The sequence below is a fragment of the Salvelinus namaycush genome, chromosome 22 (assembly GCF_016432855.1).
Source record: "Salvelinus namaycush isolate Seneca chromosome 22, SaNama_1.0, whole genome shotgun sequence".
Classification (NCBI taxonomy): Eukaryota; Metazoa; Chordata; class Actinopteri; order Salmoniformes; family Salmonidae; genus Salvelinus; species Salvelinus namaycush.
In genome coordinates, this window is record NC_052328.1 from 30,003,743 (window position 1) to 30,022,026 (window position 18,284).

General features: G+C 46.0%; 1 protein-coding gene across 1 annotated transcript in view; it reads left to right on the plus strand.

The window, feature by feature from the left end:
• The window catches only part of LOC120017837 (potassium voltage-gated channel subfamily H member 1-like), a 99,264-nt gene that overhangs the window by 32,849 nt on the left and 48,131 nt on the right, over nt 1-18,284 (plus strand). The gene's annotated exons all lie outside the window — the stretch shown is intronic.

Below are 18,284 nucleotides of genomic sequence, written 5' to 3' on the forward strand. Positions count from 1 at the left end.
TACATGGGACTCCATGTTTTTTTTGTCATGATCTAAGGCAATGTTTCCCAATCCTCTCCTGGAGTACCCCCATCCAGTCCACATATGATGTATTCCAGAATTATCGCCGCTGATTTAACAGAAGGGCTTGATGGTTAGGTGACCATTTGAATCAGCTGTGGATTCTGGAATACATTCTGGACTGGCTGGGTGAACTCTGAGAGGTTTGGGAAACAGATCTAAGGGTAAAGGGTTCCTTTATGTTTTCTTTTTCCCCTTGTAAATAAATGATCCTCTCAAGTCTCATGATGGAATGTTGTTGTTGTTGTTAGAATTGAATTCATTGGTTCTATATAAACAGAACACTGGAGCAGCTTGATCTGGTAATATTGTCATGTTCACCCCATCATACATTTGGGCTCCACTGACCCTAAAAGGCCAAGGCAGTCAAAATTCAGTTTTTCCTCTGTTTTGTATCATATTGTACCACAGCTGATGAAACTAACACTGTAAAAGTCAAATTTGATCGTTGTTATTTCCTGATAGTTGCTTGTTGAAAATGCAATCTACATAGGAACTTCTAATCAGCAGGTTTTTTATTGGTGGAGTTTTGGCTTGCCTGGTGACGTCACCAGACGGTATAAATTTAATAGACCAATAACAAAGAGCATTCCAAACCTCTCTGTCAATATCAGCTAGTTTTCACATTTACATCACATTAGGCTCCTCCATCACTTTGGTGCTATTCCCTTCCCCACTCAGACCACTCCCAGTGAGTCCTAGCAAAATTACTGCTTGAGAAATATATATTTTTAAAATAATTTTAATGGAAAACTATTACAGTAAGGTACTTCATTGTTACCCAGAAATGATTTGATATTGAGATAAAAATGGCTGTATTGGGCCTTTTAGGGGCTCTATTTTGAATTGATTTGACCAACCCATTATCTCATATCCCCTTAAACTGTCTGAATCGATGGCCCTGCACTCCATCCAGCCAGGAAACAGGGAGCACAGCAAACACTCTACTGTCCCCAAAACCATTTTCTGACACTATTTCGCATCATTATATTTGCATCACAACGGCATGAGCATTTGTATGCAAATAACAAGTGTTTGCCACTCCTGAGCTCTTTGAAACGTTCATTCAGGGGCGATGAATCATCTAACCTGGTGAGATTCAATTAGTCTTACATCTCTCTTCCATACTGTAGCTCTCAATCTCTCTCCAACAATATGGCTGCTGTTACCGTAACTTACATGATCACCAATATCATATCTGTCAGTGGTTATGGCAAAATGTAGGGAATGATAATCACCTAGCCATCCTTTTTATTCCATCCATCCATTTCGCAAGGCTACGTCTAAAGACAGCCAGAGACTGACACACGCATGCCATATAGGGCACAGACCGTAGACCAGTTATATGGCTGGCTGGCTCTCAGTTGTCTAGGAGTAACTGCAGCAGGAGAACCAGGAGAAATATACTAGGCAGGATCAATTGAGCTGAGCAATCCCCCTGCAATCACTCACTACCTCCAGCACCATCTGCCTCAGCTCCTCTCACACCCTGTGTGCATCCCAAATGGCACCCTATTCCTTACCTAGTGCACTAGTTTTGGCCAGAGCCCTATGGACCCTGGTCAAAAGTAGTACACTACATAGGGAACAGTGTACCGTTTGGGACGCAGACCCGGTTTCTCACTACTTTACAGCACCCACAGAACAACAGGTTCAGATGCACTCCCTGCACCTCAGCCTCCGTTTCCATGGTGAGAGACAAAGAGGGAGACGGGGAGAGGTACAGCGGTTGTACAGGTGCATTTCAGTACTCTGAATTGGTTTCTCTCCTTGTTTCCATTTCATAACCTGCAGAGCTCCAAGGTTGTTTTGTGCACCATTGTGGCATAAATTAAGTCCTAGTAGGGATTCTATACACTTTAACGATGGGGACACAATCCAAGAGTTGGGGTTTGTGTATTGTGAAGGTCATGCTGTAGGTTTTGTTCTGAATAGAAAGAAGCTTGGAAAAGCATCAGAAGATTCAAGTGGAATGACTACTGTATGATTCCATCCAGTTTAAACCCTGACAGACTATTCCATTATTCGCTATAAAAATGTCCGACTCGGCACGATTCTATTTTTACCAACTGCTGTGATTTGTTATTGGCAGCAGCCGAAGATCACATCATTGACAGGGGAGTTATACAGCTGTCTTGTCACTATAGCAACGGTTGGCCCTGAGCATTATAGGGTTTTTGACAACTGTCTGTAAACTGTCTTCAAAGTAAGACAGCTGTTGGCTGATTCCATTTAAAGCAGAATCACTGACAGAGCTCTGGTGTTATAACAAGACCTGATGGAGAGATTCAGGTGAAACAGGGACAAAGGTATTAACACACATGCTGTACTTCAAAAGATTAGGACTTTAGGATGCCTAGGATTGGTGACTCTTTACTGTAGGTGTCCTGTCTTTATGTGTTATGTAGCTGTTATAAAGGCTTTATGAATGCATTCATAAGGTCCCCTACAGTAAAGTGTTACCAATCTTAGGCATCCTAAAATATTTTGAAGTACATTATGTGTGTTAATACCTTTGTCCCTGTTTCCCCTGAATCTCTCATCAGGTCTTGTTATAACACCACTGCTCTGTCAGTGATTCTGTTTATTGGTTTATTCAGATACCGATGAGCTTTTGCCAAAGCAGCAGCCATTCTTCCTGGGGATGCATGTTTAATGTGTAGTACATGTACGGTATATTTTGTAGACTGTGTAATGACTTTTTGTGGCTAGTTGCAGTTTCTGAATATGAACATTAGCATATTATTGTCATCATATGGAATATTGATTTGCTGATGCATACATATCCCCAGAGGGACAATGACGTGGCTGTTGACGAGCCAGCAGTGTTGCATTGATGACACACACACACACACACACACACACACACACACACACACACACACACACACACACACACACACACACACACACACACACACACACACACACACACACACACACACACACACACTCTATCTCAGAAGTACTAATTAGGTTCTCACTGCCAAGAGAATGGTACAGTAGCACACACAAAGAGCAGAGCAGGTCTCTTTCCACTGCCTTTGATCCCATGCCATACCAAGCTCCAGGTGTTACTTCCCATCCTGTCCAAGCACCCCTAGTAACATGGCTCCAGGTGTTACCTTGCATCCTGTCCAAGCACCCCTAGTAGCATGGCTCCAGGTGTTACCTTCCATCCTGTCCAAGCACCCCTAGTAGCATGACTCCAGGTGTTACCTTCCATCATGTCCAAGCACCCCTAGTAGCATGGCTCCAGGTGTTACCTTCCATCCTGTCCAAGCACCCCTAGTAGCATGGCTCCAGGTGTTACCTTCCATCCTGTCCAAGCACCCCTAGTAGCATGGCTCCAGGTGTTAACTTCCATCCTGTCCAAGCACCCCTAGTAGCATGGCTCCAGGTGTTACCTTCCATCCTGTCCAAGCACCCCTAGTAACATGGCTCCAGGTGTTACCTCCCATCCTGTCCAAGCACCCCTAGTAACATGGCTCCAGGTGTTACCTCCCATCCTGTCCAAGCACCCCTAGTAACATGGCTCCAGGTGTTACCTCCCATCCTGTCCAAGCACCCCTAGTAGCATGGCTCCAGGTGTTACCTCCCATCCTGTCCAAGCACCCCTAGTAACATGGCTCCAGGTGTTACCTCCCATCCTGTCCAAGCACCCCTAGTAACATGGCTCCAGGTGTTACCTCCCATCCTGTCCAAGCACCCCTAGCAACATGTGTCACACTCTGGCCTTTGTTATATTGATTTTCTTTATTAGTTTAGTTAGGTCAGGGTGTGACATGGGATGTTTGTGGGTTTTTGTCTAGTTTAGGGTGTGTGTATTGTTTAGGGTGTTTTGTAGTATGTATGGGGTTGTGTTCAGTGTAGGTGTTTAGGAAAGTCTATGGTTGCCTGATTTGGTTCTCAATCAGAGACAGCTGTTTATTGTTGTCTCTGATTGGGAGCCATATTTAAGGCAGCCATAGGCTTTAGGTGTTTGTGGGTAATTGTCTATGTTGAACGTTTGTAGCTTGTGTGTGCACTAACGTTTGTAGCTTCACGGTCGTTTGTTGTTTTGTTTTGTAAAAGTGTTTGTTTCGTGTTTCGTCATCTTTATTAAAAGAAGATGTCCTCATATCTCGCTGCGCCTTGGTCCACTTATTATGACGATCGTGACAGAATTACCCACCAAACCAGGACCAAGCAGCGTGGAAAAAAGCAGCAGCAGCGATGTCAAGACTCCTGGACGTGGGAGGAAATCCTAGACGGGAGAGGACCCTGGGCACAGCCAGGGGAATATCACCGCCCCAAGGCAGAGATGGAGGCAGCACGGCGACACGGTAGGAAGCCCGAGAAACAGCCCAAAAAAATTCTTGGGGGGGGGGCACTTGGAGCAGTCGGCGAAGTTGAGGGGTGAGTCTGAGATTGTCGAGGAGTTATTGGACAGATTGGAGGAGAGTGAACGAAGGGGAGATTATGAGACATTCGAGGAGTTGTTGACGAAATTGGAGGAGAGTGAAGAGAGAGAGCTGTTGGTTTGGCAGAGTATGCATGGCATTCTCCCTGAGGAGCGTGTTAGCTGTCCGATGCCACCTGTGTCAGTTCCTCGTACTCAGCCTGAAACTTGTGTTAAAGTTCCGGAAGATTTGATGCCGGCTATACACACCAGGTCTCCAGTACACCTTCACAACCCGGTGTGTCCTGTTCCTTCTCCACGCACTAGCCCTGTGGTGCGTGTCTCCAGCCCATTACCACCAGTGCCTACACCACGCACCAGGCTTCCAGTGTGTCTCCAGAGCCCTGTTCCTCCTCCACGCACTCGCCCTATGGTGCGCGTCCCCAGCCCGGTACCACCAGTTCCGGCACCAAGCACCAAGCCTCATGTGCGTCTCCAGAGCCCTGTACGCACTGATCCTTCTCCCCGCACTCGCCCTGAGGTGCGTGCCCTCAGCCCGGTACCACCAGTCCCGGTACCACGCACCAGGCCTATAGTGCGCCTCGAGAACTCAGTGTGCCCTGTTCCTGCTCCCCGCACTAGCCTTGAGGTGCGTGTCTCCAGTCCGGTACCACCAGTTCCGGCACCACGCACCAGGCCTACTGTGCCCCTCAGCAGGTCAGAGTCGGCCGTCTGGCCAACGCCATCTGAGCCATCCATCTGCCCAACGCCATCTGAGCCATCCGTCTGCCCAACGCCATCTGAGCCATCCGTCTGCCCAGCGCCATCTGAGCCATCTGTCTGCCCAGCGCCATCTGAGCCATCCGTCTGCCCAGCGCCATCTGAGCCATCCGTCTGCCCAGCGCCATCTGAGCCATCCGTCTGCCCAGCGCCATCTGAGCCATCCGTCTGCCCAGCGCCATCTGAGCCATCCGTCTGCCCAGCGCCATCTGAGCCATCCGTCTGCCCAGCGCCATCTGAGCCATCCGTCTGCCCAGCGCCATCTGAGCCATCCGTCTGCCCAGCGCCATCTGAGCCATCCGTCTGTCCCGAGCCATTAGAGCCGCCCGTCTGTCCCGAGCCGTCAGAGCCGTTCGTCAGTCAGGAGCCGCTAGAGCCGCCAGTCAGCCAGGATCCGCCAGAGCCGCCAACCAGCCAGGATCCTCCAGAGCCGCCAGTCAGCCAGGATCTTCCAGAGCCGCCAGTCAGCCAGGATCTTCCAGAGCCGCCAGTCAGCCAGGATCTTCCAGAGCCGCCAGTCAGCCAGGATCTTCCAGAGCCGCCAGTCAGCCAGGATCTTCCAAGGCCGCCAGTCAGCCAGGATCTGCCAGAGCCACCAGTCAGCCAGGATCTGCCAGAGCCGCCAGTCAGCCAGGATCTGCCAGAGCCGCCAGTCAGCCATGACCAGCCAGAGCCGTCAGCCAGCCATGACCAGCCAGAGCCGTCAGCCAGCCATGAGCAGCCAGAGCCGTCAGCCAGCCATGAGCAGCCAGAGCCGTCAGCCAGCCATGAGCAGCCAGAGCCGTCAGCCAGCCATGAGCAGCCAGAGCCGTCAGCCAGCCATGAGCAGCCAGAGCCGTCAGCCAGCCATGAGCAGCCAGAGCCGTCAGCCAGCCATGAGCAGCCAGAGCCGTCAGCCAGCCATGAGCAGCCAGAGCCGTCAGCCAGCCATGAGCAGCCAGAGCCGTCCGCCTGCCATGAGCAGCCAGAGCCGTCCGCCAGCCATGAGCAGCCAGAGCCGTCCGCCAGCCATGAGCAGCCAGAGCCGTCCGCCAGCCATGAGCAGCCAGAGCCGTCCGCCAGCCATGAGCAGCCAGAGCCGTCCGCCAGCCATGAGCAGCCAGAGCCGTCCGCCAGCCATGAGCAGCCAGAGCCGTCCGCCAGCCATGAGCAGCCAGAGCCGCCCGCCAGCCAGGATCCGCCAGAGCCGCCCGCCAGCCAGGATCCGCCAGAGCCGCCCGCCAGCCAGGATCCGCCAGCCAGGATCCGCCAGAGCCGCCCGCCAGCCAGGATCCGCCAGAGCCGCCCGCCAGCCAGGATCCGCCAGAGCCGCCCGCCAGCCAGGATCCGCCAGAGCCGCCCGCCAGCCAGGATCCGCCAGAGCCGCCCGCCAGCCAGGATCCGCCAGAGCCGCCCGCCAGCCAGGATCCGCCAGAGCCAGCCCGCCAGGATCCGCCAGAGCCAGCCCGCCAGGATCCGCCAGAGCCAGCCCGCCAGGATCCGCCAGAGCCAGCCCGCCAGGATCCGCCAGAGCCAGCCCGCCAGGATCAGCCAGCCAGCCAGGATCCGCCAGCCAGCCAGGATCCGCCAGCCAGCCAGGATCCGCCAGCCAGCCAGGATCCGCCAGCCAGCCAGCCAGGATCCGCCAGAGCCAGCCAGCCAGGATCCGCCAGAGCCAGCCAGCCAGGATCCGCCAGAGCCAGCCAGCCAGGATCCGCCAGAGCCAGCCAGCCAGGATCCGCCAGAGCCAGCCAGCCAGGATCCGCCAGAGCCAACCAGCCAGGATCCGCCAGAGCCAGCCAGCCAGGATCCGCCCCTCAGTCCGGAGCTGCCCCTCAGTCCGGAGCTGCCCCTCAGTCCGGAGCTGCCCCTCAGTCCGGAGCTGCCCCTCAGTCCGGAGCTGCCCCTCCGTCCAGTGGCGCCCTCTGGGATGGTATTCAGTCCGGGACTCGCCGTTCCAGAGGCGCCACCAAAGCGGGTAGTGACTATGGTGGAGGGGGGTCCACGTCCCGCACCCGAGCCGCCGCCATAGGAAGGCCCACCCGGACCCTCCCCTTCTGTGTCAGGTTTTGCGGTCGGAGTCCGCACCTTTGGGGGGGGGTACTGTCACACTCTGGCCTTTGTTATATTGATTTTCTTTATTAGTTTAGTTAGGTCAGGGTGTGACATGGGATGTTTGTGGGTTTTTGTCTAGTTTAGGGTGTGTGTATTGTTTAGGGTGTTTTGTAGTATGTATGGGGTTGTGTTCAGTGTAGGTGTTTAGGAAAGTCTATGGTTGCCTGATTTGGTTCTCAATCAGAGACAGCTGTTTATTGTTGTCTCTGATTGGGAGCCATATTTAAGGCAGCCATAGGCTTTAGGTGTTTGTGGGTAATTGTCTATGTTGAATGTTTGTAGCTTGTGTGTGCACTAACGTTTGTAGCTTCACGGTTGTTTTGTTTTGTAAAAGTGTTCGTTTCGTGTTTCGTCATCTTTATTAAAAGAAGATGTCCTCATATCCCGCTGCGCCTTGGTCCACTTATTATGACGATCGTGACAACATGGCTCCAGGTGTTACCTTGCATCCTGTCCAAGCACCCCTAGCAACATGGCTCCAGGTGTCACCTTCCGTCCTGTCCAGAGAGAGAGAGCGGGAGGGAGAAACTATTTGAGGTTTGTAATTTCCACTTTGAAATTTCAGACTTGATTTTCCCTTACGAAAAATGTATCCTGCCGTAGCAAACTGGGACAAATGAAGATCCTACATCTGTATCTGTCCACTAAGAAGTTAGTGAGTCTACAGTAGAGAGGAGAGAGAGAGAGCTCTAGTCTACAGTAGAGAGGAGAGAGAGAGAGCTCTAGTCTACAGTAGAGAAGAGAGAGAGAGAGCTCTAGTCTACAGTAGAGAGGAGAGAGAGAGAGCTCTAGTCTACAGTAGAGAGGAGAGAGAGAGAGCTCTAGTCTACAGTAGAGGAGAGAGAGAGAACTCCCATTGCAGACAGCATGCAGGACATTTTTTATCTTTATTTATGCAGGGAAGTATGCTGGGACAAATGAAGATCCTACATCTGTATCTGTCCACTAAGAAGTTAGTGAGTCTACAGTAGAGAGGAGAGAGAGAGAGCTCTAGTCTACAGTAGAGAGGAGAGAGAGAGAGCTCTAGTCTACAGTAGAGAGAAGAGAGAGAGCTCTAGTTTACAGTAGAGGAGAGAGAGAGCTCTAGTCTACAGTAGAGAGGAGAGAGAGAGCTCTAGTCTACAGTAGAGAGAAGAGAGAGAGCTCTAGTTTACAGTAGAGAGGAGAAAGAGAGCTCTAGTCTACAGTAGAGGAGAGAGAGAGCTCTAGTCTACAGTAGAGGAGAGAGAGAGAGCTCTAGTCTACAGTAGAGAGGAGAGAGAGAGCTCTAGTCTACAGTAGAGAGGAGAGAGAGAGCTCTAGTCTACAGTAGAGAGGAGAGAGAGAGAGCTCTAGTCTACAGTAGAGAGGAGAGAGAGAGCTGCTCTAGTCTACAGTAGAGAGGAGAGAGAGAGAGCTCTAGTCTACAGTAGAGAGGAGAGAGAGAGCTCTAGTCTACAGTAGAGAGGAGAGAGAGAGCTCTAGTCTACAGTAGAGAGGAGCACTGGAATCACATGGACCTGTGTAGTATCTGATCTTCATCTTCAAAGGCAGCAGTGACAACGTAATGGTATAATATTCTGTCACATATGCTTCCCTTTTGCAGACAGCATGCAGGACATTTTTTATCTTTATTTATGCAGGGAAGTCCCATTGAGCCCTGCTTCAAATCCTCTTGTCAGAATACTATTTTATCAAATCCTTTGTCAGAATACTATTTTATAGCAAATTAACGGACAAAGGATTTTTAAAGTGCCCGTGGGGACTTTTTCGCTAAGAATGGCTCAACACTTTGTTTGACAATAAGGTTTATCGCACCAATATGAGCCAACTTCATCTTTGTGCAATGAATGATAGGGATGGCATGGACACAATTTTACAGTAACAGTTTTGCTTTGGAAAGCTACATTGGGTAAGACTGAACATTGGGTATGAATACCCTCTTCATACTGCATTCTAGGCACATTTGTGTGTGTGTGTGTGTGTGAACGCAAGCACTGTAGGGGGGATTGGGGTAAGTTGAGCCATTCTTTGCATTCTTTCTAACAAAGATATCTCCATATATTTCCGGATGTTGTGTATTCCTGGAAATAATCAGAATGTATGTAAACATCACAGTTTTGAAAACATAGCTTGTCCCCAAAAAAGTAGGGTCTTGGCACAACGTACCCTGGGTATGGTGTAAGTTGAGCCGCGGGACAGGGTTAATTAAGCTACCTACAAGTTTCTGTACTGAATTAAATATTACCACTACTTTTTTTAAACCATGCATATCTTTATTCCCAAACATAATTCATCACATGCATATTTTAACACAGGCTTTACACCTAACAAACACTGTGTGGGCTTTAAACATAGGCCAGGCACTGTGGTTACCTCATATTCCAGCAATAATGCCTTGTATTACTCCTGGGAAGAAGACACTTCAGTTTGCTCAACTTGCCATTGGCTCAACAATAAAAAAAGAAAAATATATCCCTTTTTCTCCCCAATTTCGTGATATCCAACTGGTAATTAGTTTTGTCCCATCGCTGCAACTCCTGTATGGACTCGGGAGAAGCGAAGGTCGAGAGCCGTGCGTTCTCCGAAACACGACCCTGCCATGCCTCACTGCTTCTTGACACACTGCTCGCTTAACCCAGAAACCAGCCGCACCAATGTATTGAAGGAAACACCGTACACCTGGCGACCGTGTCAGCATGCATTGCGCCCGGGCCCACCATAGGAGTCGCTAGAGCGTGATGGGACAAGGACAACCCGGGCCGGCCAAACCCTCCCCTAACCCGGACGACGCTGAGCCAATTGTGTGCCACCTCATGGGTCTCCCGGTCACGGCCAACTGCGAAACAGCCTGGGATCGAACCAGGATCTGTAGTGACGCAGCTAGCACTGCGATGCAGTGCCTTAGACCGCTGCGCCACTCGGGAGGCCCCCAAAGCAAACATTTTGACTATATTAGCCCACACAGCTACAAGGATGCACTTTCTTGCTAGGTTTAGGACCTCATGTTGAAACGTATAGAGACCCTATCTGATGTATTGAACCATCTTTAAATTATCTACTTTGGTTTAGATACAAGCATCATGAAACCTCAAACAATAAATTCATTTGACTTGGTGAAAATCATTTGGACCTTACTTTTTCCATCTGGTTGCTTCTTTTATGGACTCCATGAAATGATGACCTCTTCCTAAATATTTGGTCAAAATATACATTTTGTGTATGGTTTCCTAGAAACAAGGGTGGCTCAACTTACCCCTTTGGCACAACTTACCCCACTCTCCCCTATACAATGTATATATATTTTTTTATACATCATTACGCAAAATTATTTTATTGTATATCTGCAGTATACTATACATCAGTGTTTAGATACACTCCAGTCTACTGTGTTTCTGTCAGGAGATAAGTTATGTCTGCTGTCATAGATCATAGTGCCAACACTTTATCACTACGCCCTGTAATGAAACTGATGCTTTTGCACACATTCACAAATACACACACTTGGCAGATAGGTAAAATCAATACAAACCAGTGTAGCTGCACTCTAAAGTGGGGAGAGAAATTTAATTTAAACTGTGTTAACTGCTATCTCCTGCTACAATGATGGGAAACTCAATTTCAACATGGTACCCATTTCAGGCGATAATTTTGTTGTGGTCCCTCTGGCCCCAAATAGATTACTTTGTCAAATACTGTTGGCATTGCAGAATGTTATAGGTGGTGTTTGGTTTGGAAAATAGGAGCATCAATGTCTCAAAGCGATCATCTTCCAGAAAATTGCCACAGCTATAATAAGCTGTTAAATCAGCTCAATTGTTCATTGTGCAATCATTACATTAATTTACATGGTGTAAAGAAAATGTTTCTGCAGCTCTTCTTATGACAGCCTTATTACTCAATGAGACACCCTTCACACTTTACTCTGAAGAAACAGGGTTTGGATTCCTATTTCTTTCGAAAGGAATAAGCATGAAATTCAAACAGATTTTTACACAGAAACTGACCAAACCCTCCATTTGCCCTTGTAGTAGAACCAATGAGTAAGGCATACGATTATTGTTATTTTGCAGAAAGCAGAGATTGGATCTAAAGCATAGAAAGTTTGTACGTGTGTAAGAGAGAGAGAGCTGACCTTTTTCAATCAGATGCAGTTCTATCAACCTAGGCAGTGTTGTTAAACCTTGTTAGTTCGCCATAGTCTTTCTGACAGCCCACAGAAAGGCTTCTCTGCTAAAGCTGCACAATAGCCTGTCGAAAAAGTAAACTCTTTGTATTATGAATCTGTAGAGCTAGAGTGGGGTCCCAAATTATTGTCACCCTTGATGATGATGAGCAAAAATTACTGTATTAAATAAATCATTAAAATAATAATAATAGGTCAGAAATAGATTTTGTTTAACAAGTGATTTTATTTTTTAATGATGGGGTCAAATTATTGACACCCCTTACGAAGATAATGGCACTGAGCCTTTTTCTAAAATGTTTTATGAGTTGGGAGATATCTTAGACCAATTCTCCATACAGAATCCTTCCAGATCCTCCTTCTGCGCTTATGGACTGCCCTCTTAAATTCAAACCTCAGGTCTTCAATGGGTTTCAAGTCCGGAGACTGATGTAAATTTTTATGGCCAATTAACCAATTATTTCTGGATTTTGATGTGTGCTTGGGGTTATTGTCTTGCTGGAAGATCCACTTGCAGCTAAGTTTCAGCTTCCTGGCAGAGGTAACCAGGTTTTTGGCAAAAATGTCCTGGTACTGGGTAAAGTTCATGATTCCGTTGAAGTCAACACCGGCCCCAGGACCAGTGGAAGTAAAAATAGCCCCATAACATCAAAGATCCACCAACATATTTTACAGTAGTTATGGGGTTATATTCTGCTCATGCGTTCTCATTTCGACACCAAACCCACCACTGGTGTGCGTGGCCAAAGAGCTCTATTTTCACGTCATCTAACAAATGTTAACACCTGTAGTTTACTGAGCGGCATTGGCACTTGGATTGGAACTGGTGCTTTGGTCAGATGACATGAAAATAGAGCTCTGGACTGTCAGATCAGAGTAAATAGGCATTTTAACATCATAGATTTAGCCGGTGGTAACTTGTGGAATGGACACCGGCTGGAAGGTGGTTTTAACCAATCAGCATTAAGGATTTGACCCACCTGTTGTATAATGCTTAATAAATAAACACAGATGTTGTCACGCCCTGACCGTAGAGATCCTTTTTATGTCTCTATTTTGGTTGGTCAGGGCGTGAGTTTGGGTGCGCATTCGATGTCTGGTGTTCTATGTTGTCCTTGTTTTGTATTTCTGTGTGTTTGGCCTGGTATGGTTCTCAATCAGAGGCAGCTGTCTATCGTTGTCTCTGATTGAGAATCATACTTAGGTAGCCTGTTCCCACCTGTGTTTGTGGGTGGTTGTTTTCTGTTTAGTGTATGTCACCTTGCAGAACTGTTCGTTTATCGTTTTTGTTGTTTTGTTCTAGTATTCGTATTAATTTAAAGGAATTATGAATACTTACCACGCTGCACCTTGGTCTTCTCCTTCTCCTCTATACGACGATCGTTACAGATGTCATGAGTATCTGTGCATTTTTCAGCAATTAAAGTGTAGCTATGCAGATTCAAATAATATTTAATTTGTTGAAATCCTGCAGAATAGTGTTACTGCATTCTTAAATGTTGATACATTAAATATTCTAGTGGTGATCTATAAGCTAAAAGGGGAATGATCGGTTATTGTAAAAATTCCAAATGCTGGAACATGCTTATGACATTCACAGGTTAATTTATAAAGGCTGAAACATAAGGTGTTGTAATTCCGCAATATCCCCCCCTCCAAAATAAAAACCTGGAGACATGTATTCATGTAGAATCACTGATTCCAGTTATTGAAGACATCCACAGTGATTGGAGACCTTTTAGTTCAATGTTTTTCAACCTCCGGTCCATAGACTGGCGCCAATCCCTCATAGTTAGCTAACACTGATTGAATTTAAAAGTAAGCCCTCAAAGAAGGAAGTACTACATCTTGCCTGTCCCTGGTACAGCCGCTTTAGACTGTGCAGGAAAAGGTTGAACTACCAAAGGTTGTAAAACTGAGTCGTTTGATATCCATGTAGTGACCTAAAGGCTTGTCATGCAACATAGACCATGATACTGATAGACAGGCACGGTCAGAAGAGCTCTGCGTCTCTGTCACCACCTCTAAAGCTCTGTTTCCTGTTTCCTCTACGCACACATGCACACACGCAAGCAAAACTGCCACCCTGTCACCAAAGCCGCATAAACACTTCCTCACAAACTGCATGTTTGTCACTTTGGTTCTTGACTCTTCTTTTCTATGTTTGACCTCAAAGATGCAGGATACCTCTGTCTGAACCTTCAGTGGATCTTTTGATACATTTACAGATCAACAAGCTTTGATAACTTGACTTAAAGTATGTATTTCAGCTACTTACAATGACGTAGGGTGACACATTTTAGCACGTTGCTGTTGTAATACTGGATCAATTCCTGAAGTCTGCCATCTGTTAACTTTAAGCTTTTCTCCTTAAATGTGTAATATTCTTCTCTGTGAAGCTAACTTTCCTGGACTCTTCCCAACAAACCGTGAACATTAGCTAAAATCCCATTTAAGTTATAGTTAGATCCTAACGTTAGATAAAATACTAACATTAGCATGGTAACATTTGATTTAGATTTTTTTTGTCTTCAATTAAATATCCTTGGAATATTCACTAAAATGTTAGGCACAACATCTGCAACCACCACCACAGAACATTCCCCAAAAGTTCTTATTAGGTTTCCAGGTAATATAATCAAATCAAATCAAAGTTTATTTGTCACGTGCGCCGAATACAACAGGTGTCGACCTTACAGTGAAACGCTATAAAAATGCACCAAAAAAAAGGTATTAGGTGAACAATAGGTAAGTAAAGAAATAAAAACAACAGTAAAAAGACAGTGAAAAATAACAGTAGCGAGGCTATATACAGTAGCGAGGCTATATACTGTCACGCGCTGACCATAGAGAGCCTTTTTATTCGCTATTTTGGTTAGGTCAGGGTGTGACTAGGGTGGGTGATCTAGTGCATTTATTTCTATGTTGGTCTGGTATGGTTCCCAATCAGAGGCAGCTGTTTATCGTTGTCTCTGATTGGGGATCATATTTAGGCAGCCATTTCCCCATTGTGTTTTGTGGGATCTTGTTTCTGTGTAGTTGCCTGTGAGCACTGCTTGAGCTTCACGTTTCGTTTGCTGTTTATTGTTTTTGTGAGTTTCCTTTATTAAACATGTGGAACCAAAATCACGCTGCACGTTGGTCTGAGTATATTTCCAGTTCGTACGACGATCGTGACATATACAGGCACCGGTTAGTCGGGCTGATTGAGGTAGTATGTACATGTAGATATGATGGCAGGCAGCTTAGCCCCAGTGATGTACTGGGCCGTACGCACTACCCTCTGTAGTGCCTTGCGGTCGGAGGCCGAGCAGTTGCCATACCAGGCAATGATGCAACCAGTCAGGATGCTCTCGATGTTGCAGCTGTAGAACCTTTTGAGGATCTGAGGACCCATGCCAAATCTTTTTAGTTTCCCGAGGGGGAAAAGGCGTTGTCGTGACCTCGTCAAGACTGTCTTGGTGTGTTTGGACCATGATAGTATGTTGGTGATGTGGACACTAAGTAATTTGAAGTTCTCAACCCGCCGTACTACAGCCCTGTCGATGAGAATGGGGGCGTATTCAGCCCTCCTTTTCCTGTAGTCCACGATCATTTCCTTTGTCTTGCTCACCTTGAGGTAGAGATTGTTGTCCTGGTACCACACTGCCAGGTCTCTGACCTACTCCCTATAGGCTGTCCCATCGTTGTAGGTGATCATGCCTAACACTGTTGTGTCGTCGGCAAACTTAATGTTGGTGGAGTCGTCATTATTATGTTAAACCAAAAGGCACCTAAAGACTCTCAGACCATGATAAACCAAGATTCTCTGGTCTGATGAAATAAAGACTGGCCTGAATGCCAAGTGTCACGTCTGGAGCAAACCTGTCAGCGTCCATATGGTGAAGCATGGTGGTGGCAGCATCATACTGTGGGGATGTTTTTCAGAGGCAGGGACTGGGAGAGTAGTGAGGATCGAAGGAAAGATTAACTGTGCAAAGTACAGAGAGATCCTTGATGAAAACCTGCTCCAGAGCACTCTGGACCTCAGACTGGGGCGAAGGTTCACCTTCCAACAGGACAACGACCCTAAGCACACAGCCAAGACAAAGCAGGAGTGGCTTCGGGACAAGTCTCTGTATGTCCTTAAGTGGCTCAGCCAGAGCCCGGACTTGAACCTAATTTGAACATCTCTGGAGAGACCTGAAAATAACTGTGCAGCGATGCTCCCCATCCAACCTGACTTAGCTTGAGAGGATCTGCAGAGAAGAATGGGAGAAACTCCCCAAATACAGGTGTGCCAAGCTTGTAGCGTCCTACCCAAGAAGACTTGAGGCTGTAATCTTTGCCTAAGGTGCTTCAACAAAGTACGGAGTAAAGGGTCTGAACACTTATGCAAACGTGATATTTCACGGGTTGCCTGGTGGCGATGAGGATAAAATACCTGGCTTGGGAACCAGACATTGCAGGTTCAAACCCCACATGTGCACTTTGTCAACATATGAAGTATAAACAATATTTAAATGCTGTTCAAATGTCCTATTAATGAAATGAAAATGCCATGTGTCTCTATATTACCTTCAAATGTGAATTGCCATTTAAATCTGGAGATAAACATAATGGGGATGTATTCCAATCTGCTTTAAGGAGCTACAGCTGAGCATGTTGTGGTAATATTAGGTCATAATTTCAAGAACATTTAGAAAATGTTATATTTAAGTACCTGAGGACAGGCAAAACAAGGTCAAATGCACTGGAGTGTATTCATGGATGCAAAGGGAAGCCAGGCTTCCCCAAGAAATGTACTCATTATTTTATGTTTTCGTCTCTGTGTTTAATTATTTTCGGAGAAAGCATCCATTTGAGAAAAACAGGGCCCCTCTGTATTTGTAGCCCATCTATCTGATTCTGTCTGGTCAAAAATAGTATGACATTGTTGTCGCCAGTAGCAAAGAAACATTGTAGAATCATCCACACAACTAGACAGTTTTTGTGTTTTGGGAACATATCTTTTGTGATGTCCCCACAATGTTGTCACCAGACTGTTCCCACAACCTAATGAAACATTATGGGAACCATTAAATAACAGGCTAAATGTGTTGTAGGTAGGGCTGTGGCGGTCATGACATTTTGTCTGGTTATTGTTCTTTCAAAAGACTGGTATCATGGTTCAGGTAATTGACCGTTAATTAACATAAACACGTTTAGCATCTCCAGGCATACAAGCAGCTGATGCGCACCTTTTGGAACGTCTACATTTTAATAAAAGTATAATAAATAAATGTAATATATACCATCACAATAAATCCATTATTAATTTTAGTCAGGTTTAAAGAAACATGATATGAAGAAAATGTATTTCAGAAGAACAGAATGAGTTGGCCTACTGTTGTCTGGCTATGCTCCATACCATAGGCTGTAGGCTTGGTAATTTAGCTGACAATATATTATTAAGTCCCATGCAATTATTTTAGATAATTTCATACTAATAAGAATATAATTGAACTGAGCTGAATAAAATGGAAAGGATATTTTCCCCATTCCGGAGCGTGATCATTTAAAACGGGTATATGCTAGATTTAGAGTTATTTGGCAACTTTAGTTGTGAATGATACAAACTTTAGAAGTCAAAACATATATAAGACATGCCAAGAGCTGCATGGTATAACTATAGGCTATTGATGATTTGAGAAAGTAGAAAAATAGCTTGCACTCTGTTCCTTACCCCAGGCTCCACAGCTGTTCTCTCATCAACTGATCATATTTTCACCCATCGGACTATTCTCAGTTGAATCTTGTCTTTCCATTTAGAATGGACCATTATCAAAATGGGCAGGAACAGGGACATACATATCATCTTTATGCAGTCGAATAGCGAATGGAGGCCACGTGAAATATGTTAGGGAACATCGATAGTAACAGGTTTTCGCAACGAAACATTTCACTAAAACTGTTGACAGCCCGTCTGCCCGCTCAAGAAAGGAATAAAGGACAGAGCGGAGGAGCTGGAAACACATGGTGGTGAGATATTCTGACTAGGTTAAGGTACAGTAATGTGTCACCCAATGAATTATGAAAATATAAAAATGTTCCTATTACTAGGCTATTCAAAATCAAATGCACTAATTGTAGGATAACTGTAAGCCGCCATACACAATCAACTAACCAAGAGCATCGCCTTGGGCTATACGTTGTCTCCCAGACCCATGGATTGACATTTTGGAGCGTAGCATAAGGTAACCAGTCCATCCAGTATGCATAATAATACAGTCCACTCAAAGGCTAGACCAATTATTGCACTGTATAATGGCACAATCATTTTAATAGTTTTTCTTTATCGGGCTTGGGCTCATAAACCTATGCATAAACTATAATATGCATATGAGTGTTTTGAATGAATCATCACATTAGAAAGCACTGTCCTTTTTGTGGTGCTAGGCGTTGAAACATCCACAACAACCATGGTTTATACTGTTTCAACCTGCTGTTGAACTTCTTTCTTCAGATTGGTCACAGTGAGGTGAGTTTTAAAAGTAGGATAGGCCTACTGTTTGGATATGTGTTTGATGTGATTTTCAATGGCATTTTCTTTGATGTTAGAGTGGTTAGAGGGACAATAGAGCCATAAGTACCAGGCCATTATGACCTGATGGTTGTTATCAAATTGGGTACTACCAAAGCATGTCCAGCGTGCATAAAACGGGAATACCGTGACTCAACTGTCATGTGGAATTCTACTGTGGTCAGGTGAATGTTTTATACAAAATGGACAGTTTTTGTGTTATGAGAACATTTGCCGTGACCTAACGAATGTTCTGGGAACTC